Here is a 25,662-nt window from a genome sequence, read left to right as displayed (position 1 = left end):
CGAGTCACTGTGACCTTGACCTTTGACCTAGTGACCTGAAAATCAATAGGTGTCATCTGACAGTCATGATCATTGTACCTATGAAGTTTCATGATCCTAGGCCTAAGAGTTCTTGAGTTATCATCCGGAAACCATCTGGTGGAAGGACCGACGGACCGACAGACCGACATGTGCAAAACAATATACCCCTCTTCTTCGGAGGGGTGCATAATAATGAAAAAACACGTATTATATGCACAAATTCTTCACTACAACTGCATTAAACAACACATACAATTTTATTCTTTAAAATATGACCGTATTTGTGCGTAAAATATTGAAGATTTAAAGTTGATAGGCGTAAACGGGTTTCGCATTTTGGGCACCTGTTGAATTAAAATTGTTCTTTTCTTTTTTCTTTCATAATAATTTTTAGTCATTTTAATACTATCAATTTTATAAAATCATAAAGAAATAATAAAATATTTACTTACAAATCGATTCTGTTCAGGATTTCATTTGAAGGTTGCATAATTATTGAGTTATCAGCATTGTGTACACACCGGTCTTATTGACAATAACGTAGTGACGTCACCATCTATGTATAGAATGGAGTTAGCAGACTTTGCTGGTGAAAGCATTGTACAGCGTTCTTGTACAAACAATGATGGCGTAGCTTTTGGTAAATTATAGCACAATTGAACTTTTTCTTAAACCCAGCACCAGTTTCGTGTTTTAAGTCCTTCTGGCATCCGAAAAAAATCGAGATTAAATTTTTTAAATTTTTTTTTTTGGTTTCGTCAAAAATTATAGTCGGTGGGTCCAAAAATCATTTTATTAGAAAATTCTGGCCTAATCCAAATTTGATTGTATACATAATATACATAGTGCAATGAACCGTAATGACTCTGTACTATGAAAAAAAGGCAATGGTCTTGATGTGTTACCTACTTTGTTCACAGTAAAAAAAAATAGTTTAATAAAAGTCTTGATACAAACATTAACAACTTACCAATGCCAATTTCATATGTGTAACAAGAGCACCGCATAACGGGTGCCAAGTTTGGCGGCGGGTGCAGTTTTAAATAAATGAAAGCTTGACAGATTCTTTTTTTTTTTTTTTAGAGGTCACATTGACCTTGACCTTTGACCTAGTGACCCCAAAATGGGTGTTGCTAGTAGAACTCATCAAGCTGCATCTACATATGAAGTTTCAAAGTTGTAGTTTGAAGCACTTTGATTTTAGAGCCAATGTTCAAAACCTTAACAAACCTTGACACGGACGGCGGACACGACGAGCTGGCTATGACAATACCTCGGGTTTTCTCTGGAAACAGCCGAGCTAAAATTGATGAATTTAACCCTTTACCACTGAGATATGTATTTTGACGCATTTGTAGTTCTTTACAAGTTAAATTTACTTTAAGTCCTTTCTTATTAGATTTAAATTTGTAAGTCTTCATTTCCATCCCTAATATACTGATGAGCAGCAAACAAAAGAAAACCTGACGTGTTCATGCTTCTTGAGAGACAGCCACTATCATTGAACATTTCAAAAGTATGTCATAACTTTTGGATAAGCTATGCAATAAATATTATTCAATTGAAGTACTTAAAGGTAGATCATTTTGGATATGATATCCAACACATATAATCAATGAAGCCTAGGGTTAATTATTTTGGATAAATAACCAGTTTGTTCAACCAAAGTAGCTCGAGTTTTAATATTAAATTTAAAATACCTTTCCAACCAAAGTGGCTTGGGGTCTCAGGATTTTTTAAATAAAATATCCAGTGTGTTCAGACAAACCTGCATGAGGTTTAATACCTCTGGATATATACCCAGTGTACTTAACCAAAGCAGCTTGTGGTGTAATATCTTGAGATTAAATACACAGTGTCATAAATAAAGCAGCTTGGGGTTAAACATCTTAAAATATAATATTCAGTGTATTCAACAAAAGTGACTTGGTGTTTAATACCTTCTCAGATGGCCAGGTGGACTGTACTGGCAATTTGAAGATGACAGACCTCATTAGCTGTCTTGCCATTGATACAAACAGACTGCCATTAGCCAGTGGGTAACAGGTGATCTTGCAAAGAGAACAAACATGATATGGTATGCCATGATCAGCTTACACCCTAAGATAATGCTACAGTTACAGACAAACAGAACTGCAATGCTAAAGGCAGGGCTATTTGGTAACAGCAGATTGTTTCTTCTGGGTCCGGTTTAATGAAAAACTACAAAACCCTACTGTAGTCGCGCGACTGTGTGGTCGACCGTTGCTCGTTGGCCGCCAACTAACCACTCATCGCGTTCAAGGAGCAAAGCGCCGCGACTGTAGTCGCAAGACGGTGTGGTCAGTCGACTGCGGTCATGGTAGTTGCTATTTTTAGGATTTTTATTTTTATATCTCTTTATTTGTTATTAGCATTTCGGAGATAGACACTGCCGTGACTAAGGGAACTAAGCCCTGAATAACCCTAACAAGCAAAAACACCCCCAGTTGAACCGCGAACAAGAGGCCTGAGCGAAGGCCGCTCGCGGAACCAACGACGACTATGGTGGAAGCTGTGATTATTCTCCGCCAGTGGTAGTATGGGTAGTCGAAGTAGTAGTACCAGTGGTACCTGCGTACTAGTGGCGCGGGCTTACGGGCTTTCCAGCTCGCAGGACCTCGGTGGGCCTGGCTTGGGAGACCCGCTGACTTGCTCGCGTGGTCTCGGTCGGTCTGGCTTGCGGGACTCGCCGCTGTGGTTTTGCCGCCTCCTCGCACGGGCCAGCGGGCTTCCGTGCTTGCGCAGCATCGGTCGGCCTGACTTAAGGACCCGCTAGCGGGACCCGCTGACTTGCCGGCGTGGTCTCAGTCAGCCTGGCTTGCGGGACTCGCTAGCCGGCCCGGCTGGTCTCGCGCAGGCCAGCGGGCTTCCGAGCTCGCGAGGCATCTGTGGCCTCGTATAGGACCTCGGAAGCCCTGCCGATCGCAGATGTGGCTTCATTTCTGGCCTGCTGTCGGCCGAGAACTGTCCGGTGTCTGCGATTTCGTGTCCCGAGAGGAACTACGGAACCGCTGGCAAGGTACAATATTGTTTGGGACCGCTGAAATATTACTATTTATATATATATATATATAGGGGGGAAAAATGTTGAAAGAAAAAGTTTCTCTCGCGATGTGTCTACCACTAGTAGTGGTCTCCCAGTAAGCAGTAGCCGAACGTCGCGGGCCAGTGTTCACAAGCAGGGACATCAGGCGCTCGTACAGCAGCGTGTGCCAGGCCTGGTAGGGCCCACAAGGAGGAATGCGAGGATTGACAGATTGAGAGCTCTTTCTTGATTTGGTGGTTGGTAGTGCAAGGCCGTTGTTAGTTTGTGGAGCAATCTGACTGGTTAATTCAGATAACGAAAGTGACTCTGGCCTGCTAAATAGCTTAGGCGTCCTCTGCTGCGCCCCTTGAGCTTCTTACAAGGATGAGTGGCATTTAGCCACACGAGATTGTGCAATAACAGGTTTGTGATTCCCTTGGATGTTCGGGGAAGCATATGCGCTACACTGAATGGATCAGCGTGCGTCTTGCCTGGCCCGAGAAGGCCGGAAAATCCGTTGAACCCCATTCGTGCTAGGGATTTGGGCTTGCAATTGTTCCCATGAACGAGGAATTCCTAGTAAGCGCTAGTCATCAGCTCGTGTTGATTATGTCCCTGCCCTTTGTACAAACCGCCCGTCGCTACTACTGATAGCTCCAGTCAATGACTTCTTCGGATTGGACCCTTGGGCTTGCTTTGTGTTCAGCTCACAGTACGCCGATAAGATGTGCAAGTTAACCGGGGTAGAGGTTGTACAAATCGTTACAAGGTATCCATAGGTGACCCTTCATATGGATCATTACCGAGACTATCGCAGAAAGTCGAAGCGCTTCGCGAATCTCAAAACCACCGGCCAGTCGCGCGCGGTCCCAGTCGTGGGGGCCTTGCGCTGCGGCGAAGCCAACAAAGTTGAGCGGCAATGAGCATGGGGCTGACGTACTGGCTGCCGCCTGCGCTACTAGCCCACGTTGATGATGGCGGCGTGTTCGACAAGCTGGAAACGCCAGGGCAAAATGTGAACGGACGCGGAATCCGCCTAAGCGTCCAGACAATGGGTCACCTAGTGGTCTTGCAACCCTGAGGCCAGCGGGACCGCTTGCAAGGTTGTCCCACGAGGTTCAAAGATCGGCGGTGAAGAGTCTGCCGCCCCAATTGTGGTTCATGAAACACTTGGTCTTGACTAGTATTAGTTGCCCTAGAACGCAAGTCTTCGCTTGCCCTGCACGGCGTTGAAGCGCGGGCCTACGGCTGCCTCACGGAAGCCGCAAGTCGACCCATCAATGTGCAGACAAAAACAACTCTATGCGGTGGATCACTGGGCTCGTGCGATGATGAACAGCGCAGCCAGCTGCGTGAATTAATGTGAATTGCAGGACACATTGAACATCGACATCTTGAACGCACATTGAAGCCCCGGCTGTTTGCCGGGGCCTCGCCTGTCCGATGGTCGGCTAAACATTCTCCAGAGCTATCAGTGTCCTAGCAGTACTGCAGCGGGGGACTCGGGCACCACGAAGCTGGACTCTGACGCATCGCACTGGCCCACCAGCGGCTGGTCCGGCCGTCTCGAGACCACATGTGTGGCGGTCTCAGCTCAAGCGTATACTCGCGAAGGGCAAGACGGCAGGGCTCAATGAGCCTCTTGTCTCGCACAGCCGAAAGGCGACCTTCACGCCCACTGCCCGGCCACGAACACTTTAGCCTAACTGACATCGGATCAGACGAGATTACCCGCTGAACTTAAGCATATCAGTAATTTATTAGCATTTTGCATAGGTTTTGGATGCCGACAAAGCGTCAAGCGACGAGCAGTCGTGGTGTGAGGGGTGGACTGCGGTCGCTTTACAGTATGTCAAACAACGCGCTGTCGACTGACGATCGTTGCTCTATATTAAACCCGGTTATTGGAGCACAACGATTATTCGCTGGTACAACCATAGTCACCCGACCATTGTCGCTCTTATTTAACTGGACCCTGGTGTATATCGGTCCAAAATACCAATAGTAAAGGTAGGAATTGACACCTTCCTACATATTATGTTCAGTTGATACCAGGTCTTATAATTAAAAAATATTCTCCAAACAATAATTAAGAATAAAAACTAAAGAAGGAACACAACGGTAAAAAGCAGGAGTTAATCCTTTTGTGAACTTGCATCCCCTGAATGATATATTCATACTTATTAAGTTTCCGATTGATGTCTCTTTAGTGTTCATAATATCTTTCGGACAAATTAAACTATAAACAAGAGCTTGTCACAGTAGTGCCAAATCCCCGCTGAAATGTGTTTGCTTGTATGACAACATTTGTTTTAGAGAGTAGAAAAATATTTGTAAAAACAAATAAAGGGAGATAATTCATTATGCTCCGGACAAAAATTTACTTTGAAATTAAATAAAGGGATATAATTTAAACACTAAGGTAAATAGAGTTATGGTTCTTATTCACTGCACTTCTCCTACTTGCCATCTGTTTAAGTTCCAAGTTTCAAGTAAATACCTTCAGTACATTTAGAGTAATGCTCCGGACAAAAATTAACTTTAAAATTATATAAAAGGGGAGATAATTAAAAAACTAAGGTAGATAGAGTTATGGTTCTTGGTCACTGCACTTCTCCTAGTTGCCATATGTTTATATTTCCAGTTTCAAGTAAATCCCTTTAGTATATTTAGAGTTATGCTCCGGACAAAAAATTACTTTAAAGTTATATAAAAGGGGAGATTTATAAAAAACTAAGGTAGATACAGTTATGGCGCTTGGTCACTGCAATTCTCCTAGTTGCCATCTGTTTATATTCTATGTTTAAAGTAAATCCATTGAATAGATTTGGAATTATGCTCTGGACAAAGTTTCAGCCGGACTGACGGATGGACAGACAGACGACGGACAGGACCAATTACTACTATCCCCTCCAAATTTTTTTTGGGCAGGGATAAAATGGTTATAACTAACAAAATATGAGAGCACAAGTGACAGTTATTGTTAATTGCACATCAATATGATTAGGTCTACTTACTTAATTTCGAAGATGACACTTGTTTTAATTTATGGGACATTCAAATTTAACAAGAGGGTCATGGTGACCCTTATGCACTCACGTTCATGGACAATAATTGTTGAATACATGACCTTTTGACCCAGTTTTTGAACCCACTTGACCCAGATTGAAACATGGCATTCAATTATTGTCAAGATAAATATTCTGAAAAAATTTCATCAAGATTGAATCATACAAGAGGTTACTAAAGTGTACAATGTTTATCTAAGATTTGACCTGGTGACCTAGTTTTTTTTATGTATCTGATCCAGATTTAAACTCAGCCTTGATATTGTCAAAATAATCATTGTGACCAAGTTTCATAAGAATGAGTCATAAGAGTAGCATTTAACCCATTTATGCCTAGCGTCTAGAAAAAAGGTCTTGGCAAACAGTGTAGACCCAGATGAGACGCCGCATGATGCGGCGTCTCATCAGGGTCTGCGCTGTTTGCTTAAAGAAATTTCTGTAAGAAATATTCTAAATATAGAAATAAATATACTAGACATCTCTAATTTTGGAAATAAATTGATCCAATTTAGAAGGATCAGAGAGTCCACTAGGCATAGATGGGTTGATGTGGTAGCAAGGTTTTCGAAAATATGATGTGGTGACCTAGTTTCTAGATGCAAATGACCCATTATAGTAACTTGGCCTATGTATTGTGAAGATAAACATTCTAAACCAGTTTCATCATGATTCAGTAAATGTGGCCACTAGAGTTTAAAGAAGGTTTCTCTTACAATCAATATGGTTACGAAAATGTAAAATGAGGTCACTAGTGTGTACCTGCTTTAATGTTTTTGTACTGTCATGTTTGGGTTTACCAACCGATTCATGTGCCACTACCATTAAAAGTTCATTAAAAGTAGTTTTTTCAATTCACCAATTTTTTTATGAACAAGTGACTTATATAATTACTGGCACATAATGTTCTCAATTAGACCCTCAAAGTGCTGAAGGATTTATTCATAAGCACTTAACCAACATCCCAAAGGCAATTAATTTCAACATGGTTTCTGGATGATAGAGATGACTCTGAAATGTTTAGAAATTCAAAAAGCCTTACTGTTTGAAATTTGCTAAGTGATTATCCACCGAGCTAAAAGGAATTTCTTCATGATCTAGAAATGTGTTTTTAATGAATTGGTTCTTAAATAGTACAACTCTGAAGTACATAATGTTGAACCTGGTTTAATTAAGAAAATTAGGTAAAATTCCAACAGATTTCTGACACAGAATTCCAACAGATTTCTGAAGTTTTCCTCACAAGCTGCTAATATGTTTGAACTGTGAAGCACTTTTGCTGCAAAAGAGATATTATAGCTTTTATATTTTTGTAGTAAATTAAATAATTAATTCATGCAATAATGAAAATAGAGAATATTATGTGAGTTTTGGATAAAGATCAAGATTATCATGCGAGGCTTAGAACAGATGTAGCACGAGGCTTGCCGAACGCTAACATGGTTCGAGCTGAGCATGATAAACTTGATCTTTATACATAACTCACATAATATTCTATTTATACTATAATTTCCTCCCTGTTTACCATTAATAATTATTAAATATCGCATATTTGACGATTTTGTTTTTCCGTAGTGGACAAAAACAGATTCTCCGATTTTTGGAAAAACCCAAATCTGATCTAAAAATAGCAATAGTATGAAGATCAAGTTTATACGATCGTTGTAATACTATCGATTTTGATCTGGTAATAGGATAAATATAATATAATGTTGATAATTTTATCATGAGAAACCACTTGTGCTGTTTTTTCAAACAATTTCTCTCACATCATGGAGGGTCTTGTCTTGTAAATGCACACACATTCACTGACAAACACAATTTTAATCTTCTCCTTGTGATATTGTCTTTGTAGGTAATTTGGCTAACAAATTCTTTTTTTTCCCCCATTCCTATTTCTGGATACCAAGACATCTAATTAACATGGAAAAACATCATGGGATCACTTAGAAAGTACCAATCCTACATGAAAAGATATGCCATGCTTTTTCGGCGAAGCTGTATACGCCAGCTTTTCACCTTACCTGACCTTTGTAACTGTCCAATAAAATTCAAATAAAACTTCCCGCGGCTAGTTCAGAATGAATAGACTTCATTTATCCCATAGGCCGACTTGAGCATTCCACCGGAACATTGGAAACATGTCCGCGTCTTTGTAACACTGTTTTACTGCGTGTTCAGCATGAAACATTTTTTATCTCTAAAGAAAAGGCTTAATAGATAGAACAGTTTTACACTCAATCTCGACATCAATACAGTTTGTGCGTGCACCTTTTATTTTCAGAGGCAACAGCGTTAATACTTAAAGGCTATTTTCTTATATTTAGTACTGACTTCCATATTCTTGTCAACATTTTAACATGTAAAAGTATAAAGAGCAGTGGAAGCGTGGCCTCACTTTAATGCATTGCATCTCAACCCACGAGATATCACGGGTCAGTTTGCGGTTAGTGTGTGGTTTATTTACAAGTCATAGCTGCGTCTTCGAATACGCTTATGTGCTGACCTGAGTTCGCGGCTAGTAAGAGAATCGTTATAATATGATATAGACGCTACTTGTGAACTAGGTGAATTGGAATTTTCTTTAGACCAGAAAGATGTTAAATGAAGATATTCAGCGATATTATTATGGTATGTCAATAATAGATTCTTAATTTGTTTCCAACAATGCCATGATAAATATTATTTTTAATTAATTTAACAAGAATTATTCCACTATATTGACTAATGTATTAAGCATGAGCGCGATGATTCTCGATACTGTTAATAATCGAATCAAATAGCAATGCCCAACAAACCACTTAAACAGGTTTGTTCGAAGAACGCGCGTATAAATATTTAAAATATGTACGGATATTTCGCTTGTGGCCGGTTGACTCATATGTTTAAATTTCACTTCCATTCTTCTTTTGGTTTTCTGTTTCGAAACTATAGGTTTATGACAAACAATACGTAATAATGTATTTTTTTATATAAATATTTTACATTATTACATATTGCTGGTCATAAACCTATAGATACAAAACAGAAAACCAAAAGAAAAATGGAAGTGAAATTAAAACGTATGAGTCAACCACACGCGAAGTATCCGTACATATTTTAAATATGTATACTCGCGTTCTTCAAACCTGTTTAAGTGGTTTGTCGGGCATTGCTATTTGTTTTGATTATTAACAGTATCGAGAATCATCGCGCTCTTGCTTAATACATGCTTAATAAGCCGCAAAAACTCCACGTAACATCCCGTACTGCGTGTTATGCAGCTAAGAACTGCACAGAAAAAGACATTCGCTATCCTTGATCTCATTCATTGAACTATCAACGCCGTATATCTTTTTAAAAGATATTTCTTGTTTAAATTTGGACTGTGTGCTATGTGTGACAAAGATTGAAATGTTTTGTCAATTCCCTGGCTTGCCTTTCATTGAAGGCTTGTAGAGAGTCCTAATGATGTCCTGGGAGGAGGACACATTGACAGACAATCAGGATGGACATTTGTCACTGGGAAATCAATCTGGTATAGACTCAGTTCTCTAATAGATTTTGGCCGTGCTCTGTGAAAAGGGGTTTAATTCATGTGCATAAAGTGTCAACCCAGATGTTGTCCCAGATTAGCCAGTGCAGTCTGCAGAGGGGAATCAGGGACGACACTTTCCACTTTAATGACATTTTTTGTTTCAAGAAAGTCTCTTCTTAGCAAAAATCAAGTTTAGGTTGAAAGTGTCGTCCCTGATTAGCCTGTGCAGACTGGGATGACACTTTACGCACATGCATTAAACCCCATTTTTACAGAGCACGGCCCATTAAGATGACATAATCTGAAGTCAACAATGGTTACAAGAGACCTCTGTTGCAAAGCAGTGTAAGTTTGTACAAATGTTATGGGTGCAATACTTCTCTTTTGTTTGCATATTTAGTTATTTAATTTACAAATCCAGCTATTTAATGAAGTCAGATAGGAATTGTGGTGGCTGTCCCCAGATTTGTCCTATCAATATATTTTAGCTAATGTTTGAAAATGTTTATAGTCCATTTAAAAAATTGTAGTTTTTTCAATTCACCAATTCTTGTATGAACAAGTATCTTATTAAATACTGGTACATAAATGAACCTCAAAATGACACATCTAAAGGTCTACAGAAAAGACAACATGTGAAAAAGACTTCACAATGACTGTTGCTACAAAGTTGGCCTAAGTATGACGTACCCTTTGGGTCAAAAGTACATATACCCCGACAGCTAAAAATAGATATAATCGCGGTGACAAAATTGTCACCGCGGTGACAATTTTGTCACAGCAGTAATAAATTTATCACGGTGATATATTTGTAACTGCGGTGATACTTTGTCTGAACCAAAGAGTTTGATAAGAGCTAAATCAAACTGACCAATGAAATATATATCTTGCAAAACGGCAAATCTGCGAATATTTACTGCAAAGTTCTCAAGATGACTGCCTCCATGGATTACTGTAGAACATTGGCGTTAAGACCATGAGTTTTGTAAAACATTACTACTTTGATCACCAAGAAAAATTCTTCTGCATGATAAATTGATTTCTTTTGCTCGAATTGCCCCACCATCTTCTTCGAATATTGCATTTACTGCGGGGTCAATATTTATATTTCCAATTATTTTACTTAATAAAATCAATAAGGACAAAAACATATGAATAAACTTATCAACTATCCTTATTCATCTGTAATGATTTTATTATAAACTATTGTTAAATATTTAATTACTTCCTTGAAAAAATCTCGGTTTGTTACGGGGAAAATGATTGGTTGAAATCTGACCCAAACAAATAAATGAAACAGCAGGCATAAAAATATACCAACAGTCATAAATTGTCACTGCTGTGACCAAATTGTTACTGAAATGACAAAAAAGATATCACCGCAATGACTAAAATATTACCGCAGTGACAAAATTGTGATATCTATTTTAGATGGTGGCGTATTTGTACTTTTGACCAAAATGGTAAGGCATACCTTAGACTTGACAATGACTGTTGCTACAAAGTTGGCCTATCTCTTCAGCCCCAATTAAAGTACATTGTCATTTAGCTGCCGTTTGTCTCTCCAGTGTGGAATCTTGCCCAATTATAAGTGGTATGGTGGAACTAATTGCTGCAAAATACACCAGCATTAGACATCTAACCAGCATTTATCAGAGTGTCTGATTAGCAGGGTCTGTAACAGCCATCTATCAATCTTTACCATCAATCTTTCCATTACTGGATACAGAGTCAACCAAATATGGTCAAGATTGTGTTTTGCCGTGCATATTACCAATTACAGTATAAAAGCTGTTTACGCAAACATAATGATAAATCCCGAATGTTGTTTACATTTTTGTGACCACATTTGACGTTGCAACGTCATTTCAGCAAAATAACAAAATGCGATTGGTCAATAAACGAAAACTAAGCTAATGAAAATGCTTAAAAAGTATATTACACATGTGTAAAATATATGTAATGATTATATTACATGGGAAACAGAGTATGACATGTGATAAAATAATATATGCTTACAAACTCAATTAATTTTGTGCGCCAACATTATCTCATGCATATAGCCATTACATTTTGTTAAGAAACATTGTATGTGTTTTTCTAAACAGCATAACAATTTCTGAATTAACCTGTCTGACAAACCACATAAACCTATTGAAAGTCTATTGCATAAAGAATGATTGCAGTGATTTTAGCATTCAACTTTTCTAAGTCTATTGACTGAAGCACCAATTTATTCACCTTTACAATTTTGTCTGCAGGATCATTTAATGCACTTTTCTCATATGGGTGGTCAGACAGTAATTTTAATGCTTAAAATATGTTTGGCAATGCTACAAACAATTAAAGATGGGAATGTATGATAGGAAAACATTCACAATGAGTCTTTAAAGTTTTTTCATCCAAACAAATAACTAAAATAATAAATTGCATTGTATCAAATCAATATAATAAATATGTCATTGAGGTGCTGCTATATAAATAATAAAAACGATAGCATCCAAAACGTATTTCTGTAATAGTGCTGAATAATTATTAAACAAGATGGTCCTTGATGGCCCAAAGCATAAACAAGATGGTCCATGATGGCCCAAAGCATAAACAAGATGGTCCATGATGGTCATATGCAAAAACAAGATGGTCAATGATGGCTAAAAGCATAAACAAGATGGTCCATGATGGCCCAAAAAATAAACAAGATGGTCCATGATGGCCCAAAGCATTACAAGATGGTCCATGATGGCCCAAAGCATAAACAAGATGGTCAATGATGGCCCAAAGCATCAACAAGATGGTCCATGATGGCAAAAAGCATAAACAAGATGGTCCATGATGGCCCAAAGCATAAACAAGATGGTCAATGATGGCCCAAATCCTATACCAGATGGTCCATGATGGCCCAAAGAATAAACAAAATTGTCCATGGTGGCCCAAAGCATAAACAAGATGGTCCATGTCAGCCCAAAGTATAAACAAGATGGTCCATGATGACCCAAAGCATAAACAAATGGTCAATGATGGCCCAAAGCATAAACAAAATGGTCCATGATGGCCCAAAACATAAACAAATGGTCCATAATGGCACAAAGCATGAACAAGATGGTCCATAATGGCACAAAGCATAAACAAGATGGTCCATGATGGCCCAAAGCATAAACAAGATGGTCCATGATGGCCCAATGCATAAACAAGATGGTCCATGATGGCCCAAAACATAAACAAATGGTTCATGATGGCCCAAAGGATAAACAAGATGGTCCATGATGGCCCAAAGCGTTGGGCTGTCATAGACCATCTTGTTTATGCTTAGGGCCAACATGGACCATCTTGTTTATGCTTAAGGCTATCATGGACCATCTTGTTTATGCTTTGGGCCATCATGGACCATCTTGTATATGCTTTTGGCCATCATGAACCATCTTGTTTATGCATAAACAAGATGGTCCATGATGGCCCAAAACATAAACAAATGATCCATGATGGCCCAAATTATAAACAAGATGGTCCATAATGGCCCAAAGCATAAACAAGATGGTCCTTGATGGCCCAAAGCATAAACAAGATGGCCGATGATGGCCCAAAGCGTAAACAAGATGGTCCATGATGGCCCAAAGCATAAACAAGATTGTCCATGATGGCCCAAAGCATAAACAAGATGGTCCATGATGGCCCAAAGCATGAACAAGATGGTCCATGACGGACCAAAACATAAACAAGATGGTCCATGATGGACCAAAGCATAAACAAATGGTCCATGATGGCCCAAAGCATAAACAAGATGGTCCACCATGGCCCAAAGCATAAACAAGATGGTCCATGATAGCCCAAAGCATAAACAAGATGTCAATGATGGCCCAAAGCATAAACAAGATGGTCCATGATGGCCCAAAGCATAAACAAGATGGTCCATGATGGCCCAAAGCATAAACAAGATGGTCCATGATGGCCCAATGCCAAAACAAGATGGTCCATGATGGCCCAATGCCAAAACAAGATGGTTCATGATGGCCCAAACAATAAACAAGATGGTCCATGATGGCCCAAAGCATAAACAAGATGGTCAATGACAGCCCAAAGCATAAACAAGATGGTCCAGGATGGCCCAAAGCATAAACAAGTAGTCCATGATGGCCCAAAGCATAAACAAGATGGTCCATGACAGTCCAAAGCATAAACAAGATGATCCATGATGGCCCAAAGCATACACAAGATGGTCCATGATGGCCCAAAGCATAAACAAGATGGTCCATGATGGCTCCAAGCATAAACAAGATGGTCCATGATGGCCCAAAGCATAAACAAGATGGTCCATGATGGCCCAAAACATAAACAAGATGGTCCATGTTGGCCAAAAGCATAAACAAGATGGTCCATGATGGTCCAAACATAAACAAGATGGTCCATTATGAACAAAAGCATAAACAAGATGGTCCATGATGGCCTAATGCATAAACAAGATGGTCCATGATGGCCCCAAGCATAAACAAGATGGTCCATGATGACCCAAAGCATAAACAAGATGGCCCATGATGGCCTAAATCATAACATGATGGTCCATGATGGCCCAAAGCATAAACAAGATGGTCCATGATGGCCCAAAGCATAAACAAATGGTCCATGATGGTCTAACACATAAACAAGATGGTCCATGATGGCCCAAAGCATAAACAAGATGGTCTAGATAGCCCAAAGCATAAACAAGATGGTCCATGATGGTCCAAAGCATAAACATGAAGGCCCAAAGCATAAACAAGATGGTCCATGATGGCCCAAAGCATAAACAAGATGGTCCATGATGGCCCAAAGCATAAACAAGATGGTCCATGATGGCCCAAAGCATAAACAAAATGGTCCATAATGGTCCAAAGCATAAACAAGATGGTCCATGATGGTCCAAAGCATCAACAAGATGGTCCATGATGGTACAAAGCATAAACAATTTGGTACATGATGGCCCAAAAGAATAAACAAGATGGTCCATGATGGTCCAAAGCATAAACAAGATGGTCCATGATGGCCCAAAGCATATACAAGATGGTCCATGATGGCCCAAAGCACTCACCTGATGTTTTGGTAATAATGGTATCACAATGATTATTCAGTTACAGCAAAGGGTTATGAATGGTTGATATTATTTTTATTTTTTTTTATCCCAAGTCAATTATTCCAATGAATCAGTCTAAACCAATTGATTCATAGAATAGACCAACTTTATGACAGAATGGAATCATAGTTTAAACCAATCACTTAATGACAGTATGAAATAATATAATAAACCAATCACTATGACGATTTTTTAATCATAGAATAAACCAATCACTATGACAGTATGGAATCATATAAAAACCCAATCACTATCACAGTATGGAATTACAGAATAAACCAATCACTATCACAGTATGTAATTATAGAATAAACCAATAACTATGACAGTATTGAATCATACAATAAACCAATCACTATCACAGAATTCAACCATATAATAAACCAATCATTATGACAGTATGGAATCATAGAATAAACCAATCACTAAGACAGTATTGACTCACAGAATAAACCAATCACTAAGACAGTATTGAATCACAGAATACCCCAATCACTATGACAGTATTGAATAACAGAATAAACTAATCATTACGACTGTATTGAATCATAGATTAAACCAATCACTAAGACAGTCATGAATCATAGAATGAACCAATCAATATGACAGTATGGGATCATAGAATAAACCAATCACTATGGCAGCATGGGTTCATAGAATAAATCAATCACTATCACAGTATCGAATCAAAGAATAAACCAATCACTATGAAATTATTGGATGATAGAATAAATCAATCACCAAGACAGTATGGAATCTGGATGCAAGTCAAGGATCATGACAGCTAGAGTCTGTTACAATGAACCAATCACAAGCCTATGATTTGTTTGAATAGAATCCAATCCCAACTACTCTGAAGCCTTGTTCTTTGAAAACTGGGCTTAATGCAGTCTTCCCACAGTCTGCACAAGCTTATCAAGAACGACACTTTCTGTTTGAATCGTATTGTTTGCTTAAAGAAAGTCTCATCTTCTTTGTGAAAATCTTGTTTCAAAAGAAAGTGTTGTCCCTGATTAGCCAATGTAGACTGCACAGGCTATCTGATATAACAAGTTATGGACATAATTTTAGCCCAGTTTCAACTAGAAGGCCGACGCATATCCCCACGCCACATGTTTGACCCAGGGGGCACCCCAGGGTTGGTAATGGGGCAATGCATAGTTGAGATTTACCGTATTGTCACAAGAGATGTTCAGTACCAATTGGAAGTGAATCGGTGTAGAAATGAAGAAGTTAATGTAAAATAAAATAAAACAAAAGACGTGTTTGTCAAAAACACAATGCCCCCACCTATGCGGCTCTGTTTTTTGATGATTTTTTTTTCATTTGGCAGGTTCATTACTTACCTCCCTTTAAAGCTTATTACTTCCCTTGGATTTGTTTTTTTGACATTTGACCTTGAAGGATGACCTTGACCTTTCACCACTCAAAATGTGCAGCTCCATGAGATACACATGCTTGCCAAATATCAAGTTGCTATCTTCAATATTGCAAAAGTTATGGCCAATACACCATACGGGGGGGGGGGGGGGGGGGGCATAAAAATAAGTGAAAATCTCTGACTCGGCCCCGCTCATAGCTACCATGTGTGTAAGCTTCAAGGTTCTAGTGCTTATAGTGTAGGAGGAGATAGTGGCCAGGATGGACGGACTGACAGCAGAGATAACCACAATATCCCCACGCTTTTCTATATATGAGCAAGTTATAAGGTTCCTAAGCATCATTGACATGTTTGGGATTAAATGAACCTTCTGTTGTTTTATTAACAATGGTTCACAGCTGTGCAGCAACAATAAATAACATAAATTTAATCATCTTCATTATAAACAATAATCAATCACCTTCATTATAAACAATAATACTTTTATTGGCACCAAACTGATTAATCATAACATCATTATTAATTGTCTTTAGCATCCAAAACCATATTGCAATTAATTGCCTTCAAGATGTTGGCTAAAAGTTGTATAAATATCTCAACACTAAGAGCAGTCTAATTTAGAACATTCTGTGCCAGTAAATTTAGCAGAACATTGTTCATACAAAATTTGTTTTTTTTAACACTTGATTGCAGTGGAACATGAATCTGTTGGTGAACCCAAATATTCCAGTACAAACAAGCAAAGTGTTTGAATTAACTATTTGAGTGCTGGAACCGAATTTTGAAGGCCTTTGCAAACAGAAGGTTGCGTCTCATCAGGATCCAAACTATTTGCTATTCTGATAGTATTCTTTGAAAACAAATCGAAGAAAATGTTAATTTTAGAAATTCAGCAGACAACATTTTTGCAGACAACAAATTTCCCAGCATGCAAAGGGTTAATATCCCCAATTAAATAAATTTTATTTTTGTACGGGTGCAAATCCCTTGATATAGCGTATAATCCTTAAAATAGAATTATGTGTAGGGTAATCGTATTTATGTCTTGCATTTCTCCTCATTGATATATATACACCAATGAAGTTTGATGTTGAAATAGTGTAGCCTATCTGAGATATAGCCAGAAGGACTGATGGATGACGCCAATACTTTATCCCTCCGCCTTTTGAAGAGATAACAACTTGTACAAAATAGACACTAGTAACATTATTTTAGCTTTTTTGGATTTACCATTCAGTAGATGTATTCAGATATATGTCATGAGGGAACTACTTTTTTATTTAAGGCTGAGAGTCAATAAATCACTGTATTTATACACATAGCACATTGAGAAAAGACAAATATGTGAACAAGACTTGACAATGACTGTTGCTTCAAAGTTCTGGTCAGCCCAAAATAAAATGATTCCCGATTTGAGAAAATGTCGCTTAATGCATGTGCATAAGTGCAGACCGCACAGTCTAATCAGGGGTGACACTTTCTGCCTAAAATGGGTCTTTGCCAAGAAGAGTCTTCCTTCAAACAAATAGTACAATAAAGTGGAAGGTGTTGTCCCTGATAAGCCTCTGCAGGCTGCACAGGCTAATCTTGGACACTACACACATTCATTAAGCCCTGCTAATCTTGGACACTACACACATTCATTAAGCCCTGTTAATCTTGGACACTACACACATTCAGTAAGCCCTGCTAATCTTGGACACTACACACATTCATTAAGCCCTGCTAATCTTGGACACTACACACATTCATTAAGCCCTGCTAATCTTAGACACTACACCCATTCATTAAGCCCTGCTAATCTTGGACATTACACACATTCATTAAGCCCTGCTAATCTTGGACACTACACACATTCATTAAGCCCTGCTAATCTTGGACACTACACACATTCATTAAGCCCTGCTAATCTTGGACACTACACACATTCATTAAGCCCTGCTAATCTTGGACACTACACACATTCATTAAGCCCTGCTAATCTTGGACACTACACACATTCATTAAGCCCTGCTAATCTTGGACACTACACACATTCATTAAGCCCTGCTAATCTTGGACACTACACACATTCATTAAGCCCTGTTAATCTTGGACACTACACACATTCATTAAGCCCTGCTAATCTTGGACACTACACACATTCATTAAGCCCTGCTATTCTTGGACACTACACACATTCATTAAGCCCTGCTAATCTTGGACACTACACACATTCATTAAGCCCTGTTTTCACAGAGGGAGGCTCAAAGTAATTGTCATTTAGCTGCTGTTTCTCTCTCCAATGTGTAATCTTGCACAATTATAAGTGGTATGGTGTAACCAATTGCTGCAAATTACACATGCATAAGATGGTCTTACCAGCATTTATCAGAGTGTCTGATTAGCAGGGTCTGTATAGACGGTCTAACCAGCATTTATCAGAGTGTCTGATTAGCAGGGTCTGTATAGACGGTCTAACCAGCATTTATCAGAGTGTCTGATTAGCAGGGTCTGTATAGACGGTCTAACCAGCATTTATCAGAGTGTCTGATTAGCAGGGTCTGTATAGACGGTCTAACCAGCATTTATCAGAGTGTCTGATTAGCAGGGTCTGTATAGACGGTCTAACCAGCATTTATCAGAGTGTCTGATTAGCAGGGTCTGTATAGACGGTCTAACCAGCATTTATCAGTGTCTGATTAGCAGGGTCTGTATAGACGGTCTAACCAGCATTTATCAGAGTGTCTGATTAGCAGGGTCTGTAAAGCCATCTATCAATCTTTGCAATCAATCTATCCATTACTGGATACAGAGTCAACCAAATATGGTCTAGATTGTGTTTTGCCATGCAAATTTCCCATTTTCTATACTACATTGCAGTTTAAATAAGAAAGCTGCAATTTTGATCACTTATTGACATTTGTATAATTGATTACTGACTAAAATGCCTAATGAATAAAACTATACACAAATGCAGATTTACAGTACAGCCAACGCGGCACAAACATAATCCGCAGCTACGCCACGGCCAGATTATTAGTACGCGGCATCCGAATCGTGTGTTCACGCAGCGTATCGCCGTTGCACTCGGCATCGATCCGCAAAACGACGCCGAGTCTGTATTAACGTAGCGTACTTTGGCGGAGTAAATCCACCGCATACGTACGTGGCGGATTGAGTGAAAAGATATCCACCTACATGTTCATACATGTATGTGTAGCGTAGAAGTAATTACGCGCAACTGTTTATGTTTCGTTCGATTATCATTATTAAATTTGTAATCCGAAACACACTTCCAAATTTTAATGCTAACGCGACCTTTGTCAAATTTTAGCATCAAATAAACAGTGGTAAAATATCCTTTGTTTCATAAAAAGCGCGCAAAAATTATGCAGACATGTAGAACGTCGTTTGGAAAGTTTGGGTGTATTTTGTGTTGTATAAATTTATGAACATCACGTCAGGCGTAAATCGCGTGTTCAGTGGGGAAAAAAACGCCCCGATTAGACGTTATTTCATCTTCTCTATAAATAGTAACAAATGCCAAAATGTATTTGATACTTAAGGAAATATCGAGAATGTTTGTGTATCATAAATATTTACCAGCATTTGCTTTAAAACTGGAATATACGGGATTATCGGGTAATTAGTAGCGATATTAACTGTATAATATGAACAAAATAAACGTGTTTATATACGCATATTCAAACAGGGACCTGATTCAAACAATAGTTATAATAAGCTGATAATTAACAAAACAACAAACACGTCGTCACCGTCTTGATTATTGATGTGGCTTCAAACTGCTAATTTTCTCAGCTTAAATATAATAGCAAAATCAACATGCAATTAATTTATAAATCCACCATATGCTGGAGCCTTGACCACTTGTATGTGCAAAAACATAATTACGTGACCTTGTTTATGTGTGTAATACATACACTACGAGCAGGAAACAAACTTCAACGACTGACGCGGCATCGACTCATTTCGCCTTGCCGCCGCGGATTGCGAAATACGTTTGTTCTGCTTTGGCTGTACTGTAGATGGAAAAGCCTTGTCCTTATACACATGCATACCAAATATGAAGGTTATATCTCAAGGGACATAGAAGTTATGAGCATTTTTCCAAACCTAAACGCAGATTTCGAAACCTAAACACGGACCCTAAGTTCAAGGTCAAGGTCACAGGGATTAAAAATTGTGTGCATAAGGAAAGGCCTTGTCCATATACACATGCATACCAAATATGAAGGTTATATCTCAAGGAACATAGAAGTTATGAGCATTTTTCGAAACCTAAACGCAGATTATGAAACCTAAACGTGGACTCTAAGTTCAAGGGCAAGGTCACAGGGGTAAAAAATTTGTGTGCGTATGGAAAGGTCTTGTCCATATACACATGCATACCAAATATAAAGGTTATATCTCAAGGGACATAGAAGTTATGAGCATTTTTGGAAACCTAAATGCAAAGTGTGACAGAAAGACGGACAGACGAACAGACAGACAGACGGACGGACGAACAGTCCAATTACTATATGCCCCCTTTTCTTCGAAAGGGGGCATAAAAACATCCAAGCTCGAAGAACAATTAACACATAAATGAAACACAACTACACTGTATTATTTTGAAAACATTAATAATCAAAGGGGAGTAACTACTGTATTCTTAAATGCAATATTTAGAAGAGTTGTCTCACATGTTACATGACCTTAATTCATGATTGTTTGCAAGCCTTTTTACTATATAAATATAAGGAAAACTGCCACGTCCCCCTGGCAACCATGTTTTTCAACAGACCGGAACCATTTTCAAACTTAACTCACGTATTTAGGAAACAAAAATGCTGACAAAATTTCATGAAAATTCGGTTAAAAATGTGACTTCTAGAGTGTTGACATGTTTTCACTATATACTGGCGGCCATGTTTTTCACCTATCTGGACCATTTTCAAACTCGTCCGAGAAATCAATTTAACCAATGTTTTGACCAACTTTCTTGATGATTGAGCAAAAATTGTGACTTCAGAGTGTTTACAAGGTTTCTCTATAGCCAAATAAGGAAAACTGCACCGCCCACTGGTGGCGATGTTTTTTTAACGCACTGGAACCACTATTGAACTCAACCAACATATCATTAAGACAAACATTTAGACAAAGTTACATGAAGATTGGGCATGAAATATGACTTCTACAGTGTTTACAAGTTTTTCTTTTTTTTGACCTAGTGACCTAGTTTTTGACCCGGCACGACCCAGTTTCAAACTCGACCGAGATTTCATTGGGACAAAGCTTCTGACCAAGTTTCATGAAGATCGGACAATCAATGTGGCCTCTAGAGTGTTTACGAACAAATATTAACTGACGGACGGACGACGGACACAGACAGGTCACAAAAGCTCACCTGAGCAATCAGGTGAGCTAAAAAACAAACAGTGCTTAACATTTTTACATTACTTATTTAATTTTCCGAAGTCATCTGTCTGACATACGACATAAACTTATTGAAAGGCTTTTGTATAAATAATTATTGCTTGCCTGTTTGATGCATTGTTAGAGCATACAACTTTCTTCAGCCTAAAATTATACTGAAGTGCCAATTGATGCACCTTTTAAATTGATTTTGTCTGCAGAAACGTCAAATGCACTTTTCTTAAATGTGTTGTCAGACATTAATTATGCTCTGGACAGTTGATGAGAAGGTTACAGTGGATAGACTGGAAAACATTGACCATGCCCCAATAAAGCTTTTTGTTTTCTTGCAGATAAATAGTTAAAATATTCAGTGTTTTTTTTTATGAAATCCATGTCATAAATAAATTATTCTGGCACTGTTAAGTTATTCATTTAAAAAAAAAAGCATCCAATTATTTTATAAACATATTACTGGAATAGTGCTGAATAATAATTAAACAAGATGGGTTTTAAAGAGGTTAAGACTGCTTTGATATTATAATATCTTTTTTCCTTACAAACAAAAAGGCTAATAAGTGATGCTATTCACACCAAAGCTGCTAAACTATTTATCCAAGTTCATGTAATTATTAGCGAAGTGTGTCAGCTGAGGTAGGATTGTGTGACAAACAAATCATCAATGCTCAGAAAAAAAGCCTATTTGCAAGTATTCACTAAAATATGGCTCCCATGTGTTTCTGATAAAATTTGGCTCTTTAAATTCAATGCAACTCTTATTCTTTTGGTCACAAAAAACTATGTAAAATTAGTGAAGACAACAGCAGATGACCAACAAACACCACAGGTCAGGTCACCTATACCAAAACCAGCATAAAGCTAGTTTGTGTTTGTTAACCAATTTATGCCTAGCGTCTAGAAAAAAGGCCTTGGCAAACAGCGTAGACCCAGATGAGACGCAGCATGATGCAGCGTTTCATCTGGGTCTGCGCTGTTTGCTTAATGAAATTTTTGTAAGAAATATTTTAAATATAGAAATAAATATCCTAGACATCCCTAATTTTTTAAATAAATTGATCCAATTTAGAAGGATGGGAGAGTCCACTAGGCATAAATGGGTTAAGCATTCATTCTGGAAAAGTCAACTCACATTGTATGTACAAACCACTGCAATATGGCGAATAATAAAAAATAAACTGAACACTATTACATTTACAATGTTGATTAATAAAATATACCAATCACTATGACAGCTAGGAACATTTAACAAACCGATAGCTATGACAGTATTGACTCACTGAATAAACCAATCACACAGCTATGACAGTATTGACTAACAGAATAAACCAATCACATGCATAGTCACTTTGTCTCAAAGTGAGGCTCATTTATTCATACCAATCACAATCACTCTGAAGATTAATTTGAGCAGGTTATAAGGTTCCTAAACATGATTGACATGTTTGGGATTAGATAAACCTTCTGTTGTTTTATTAACGATGGTTCACAGCTGTGCAGCAACAATAAATAACATAAATTCAATCACCTTCATTGTAAACAAGTATAATTTCATTGGCATCAAAATGATTAACAATAACATAATTATTTATGGTGGGTGGCCCGAAACAGATAACTTCCCTTTAATATTCAAACACCCAAATAACAATTAGTGCTCAAACAGCCATCTGTCATAACAAACAAACAATACAAAGTGAACTCTTAATAACAATGTTAACATTACACTTTTTGTGGTGATATTAATTATAATTGTGATACAGAAAATATATAATGCAGTCAAGTAGAATTCTAAAGGGCCCTGCTCTGTGAAAAGGTGGTTTAATGCATGTGCGTAAAGTGTCATCCAAGATAAGCCTGTGCAGTAAGCACTTTCCGCCTTAACTGGATTTTTGCTATGAAGAGAAAGGGACTTAAAGTGCCATTCTCTACTAAATTGTTATGCAAAACAATGATATTTCCAGCTTTCCCGAGATTAACAAACCAGACATGCAATATGCAACAGCTGGTTTTAAACCCAAGAAATATAAACACATCTAATGGGCAAAAACAGAAAGCATAAAGACTGCCTCAACCAATAGCATCAGATTTGAAAGTTCATTATAAGGTCAGTGGTTGGAGTAAGTACTTCCACATTTAGGGGGTCTTAGAACATAATTATTTGTAGACCACTCCTGGAAATCTGACTATTTTAAAGCATGCCAACAATTACCAAGAGATTATGAGATCAACTACCCTTTAATCCTTCGGATTTCCTTACCCCGTTATCTATAAAAACAAGACAACCCTGAGGTTTATTGAACGCTCTCCTAACAAACACTATCCTAAAGCATTCAGAAGCTTTTTTTCTTATAAATTTTACCTAGTGACCTCACATGACCTTGTTTCAAACTCTGACAAGATATCCCTGTACAAATCTTCTGACCAAGTTTCATGAAGATTGGACAATAAATGAAGCCCCTCCTCAACTATAACGCCTGGATCCACCCATGGAGCACATGCAAGTTTCTTCAATTACTGGACCTCATTACAAACTAGATGACACAATTATTAGTCACATTCAGTTGCTTCCAGTTAATTATCCTATCACAGGAGAGATGGATTTAGCTTCCAAATGTCGCTCTCTTGTATCCCTGAATACGAACCTTTTTTAATCAATTTTTTTGTTTGCCTTTATGATTTCTTTTCAACAATTACATATATTATAGTTCTGATAGTAAAATCATTAAATGACATGGAAAATAAAAGTCCTTGGACAAAACATGTTTAAGACACCAAGTTCTGATTGTAAAGTCATTTAATGACATGGAAAAAAATCCATGGACAAAACATGTTTAAGACACCAAGTACTTGTTAACATAGGAAAAAACCTTGAGAATGTCTGAATAAGCTTATGGTTTTGCAATGTGATTGAGCTTCAATCCATCGGTTTAAACCAAATCACACCTTGTTTTTTATGTTTAAAAATGTAATGTTTGCATCTTAGACCAACATTATGTGCAAATCTTTAATTCATTCTGATATTCTGTACAAACAAAAACAAAATATATATGTTTAATCATCAGGCCCTAGTAGTTCTTATGGTAGGCCAAGATATTATTGGAAGCAAAAAACTGTGTTTATTAATAGGACTTTCATTTAATTTCTCAGAGTTTATTGAACGCCTGGTTAAACAGATATTCTTACACATTAAACATACTATAGCCTAAGTCAATAATTAATTTAAAGCACAAATATTTCATTTGTGAATATAATCATTTGAGTACGTCAAAGAATATGAGAAAACAATGAATAATTGATGTGTTTAGCGCCACAGTTTTGTTATTAATTAATTAATTTTCGATTCTATGTGAAATAACAGCAAATGTGGAATCAAAATTGCATTAATCAGGTCAAATTGTTTATTTGAAATTTCTGAAAAGTCTGAAAAGTTGAATATCCATTCATGCTGTGTACGATAGAAATAAATCACAACTGTAATTCTAAAGGTGTGCAATCATGAAAGATTAAATGAGTTATTTAGTGAAATACAAACTGTTGAATTTCCATTAATTAGTTAACTGTCAACTTCTTAGAAATAAATTCTATTCCTCTGGCGCTCATAAAATGAATTTGTCAGCCGTAGCCACAAAGCAAAGTGTCACACTATTACAAAACCCTGAAATTATCCAGAGCCTTGCTAAAACTGAGTTTTAATGCATGTAGTAAAGTGTTGTCCCTGATTAGCCTGTGCAGTCTTCACAGGCTAATCTGGGATGACATTCTCCGCTTTATGTTGTTGTTGTTTATTAAAGAAAGTCTCTTCTTGGCAAAAATCCAGTTTATACGTCACAGTGTTGTCCCAGATTAGCCTGTACAGACTGCACAGGCTAATTTGGGACAACACTTTCAGCATATGCATTATGCTGTGTTTTCTCAGAACCTAACTCCCATATTGTTTTTAAACATTTTTCAAGTTTTTTTAATACACATTTTTGAAACCACTAAAAGCTTATTCCTTTTCATATGCTGGTAAACGTCACAGAAGAATAAGGCAACTTACTGATTGTTCTGTTTGCATACACATGTTTATGCACAAGTGCATCCCATGTGGGATGTGCGCTATAAGAATCATAA

At 37.8% G+C, this 25,662-nt stretch overlaps 1 protein-coding gene and 1 non-coding gene across 2 annotated transcripts in view; one reads left to right on the top strand and one right to left on the bottom strand.

The window, feature by feature from the left end:
• LOC127855433 (potassium voltage-gated channel subfamily H member 6-like) overlaps nt 1–25,662 on the bottom strand; it is a 110,815-nt gene that overhangs the window by 57,777 nt on the left and 27,376 nt on the right. The window lies entirely within an intron of this gene.
• On the top strand, nt 4,364–4,517 carry LOC127856683 (5.8S ribosomal RNA). The gene has a single exon (XR_008038191.1). It is a non-coding gene; the product is annotated as a 5.8S ribosomal RNA (ribosomal RNA).

The sequence above is a fragment of the Dreissena polymorpha genome, chromosome 13 (genome assembly GCF_020536995.1).
Source record: "Dreissena polymorpha isolate Duluth1 chromosome 13, UMN_Dpol_1.0, whole genome shotgun sequence".
Classification (NCBI taxonomy): Eukaryota; Metazoa; Mollusca; class Bivalvia; order Myida; family Dreissenidae; genus Dreissena; species Dreissena polymorpha.
Note: the sequence above shows the minus strand (reverse complement) of the source record. Positions and strands in the feature narration are given on the sequence as shown.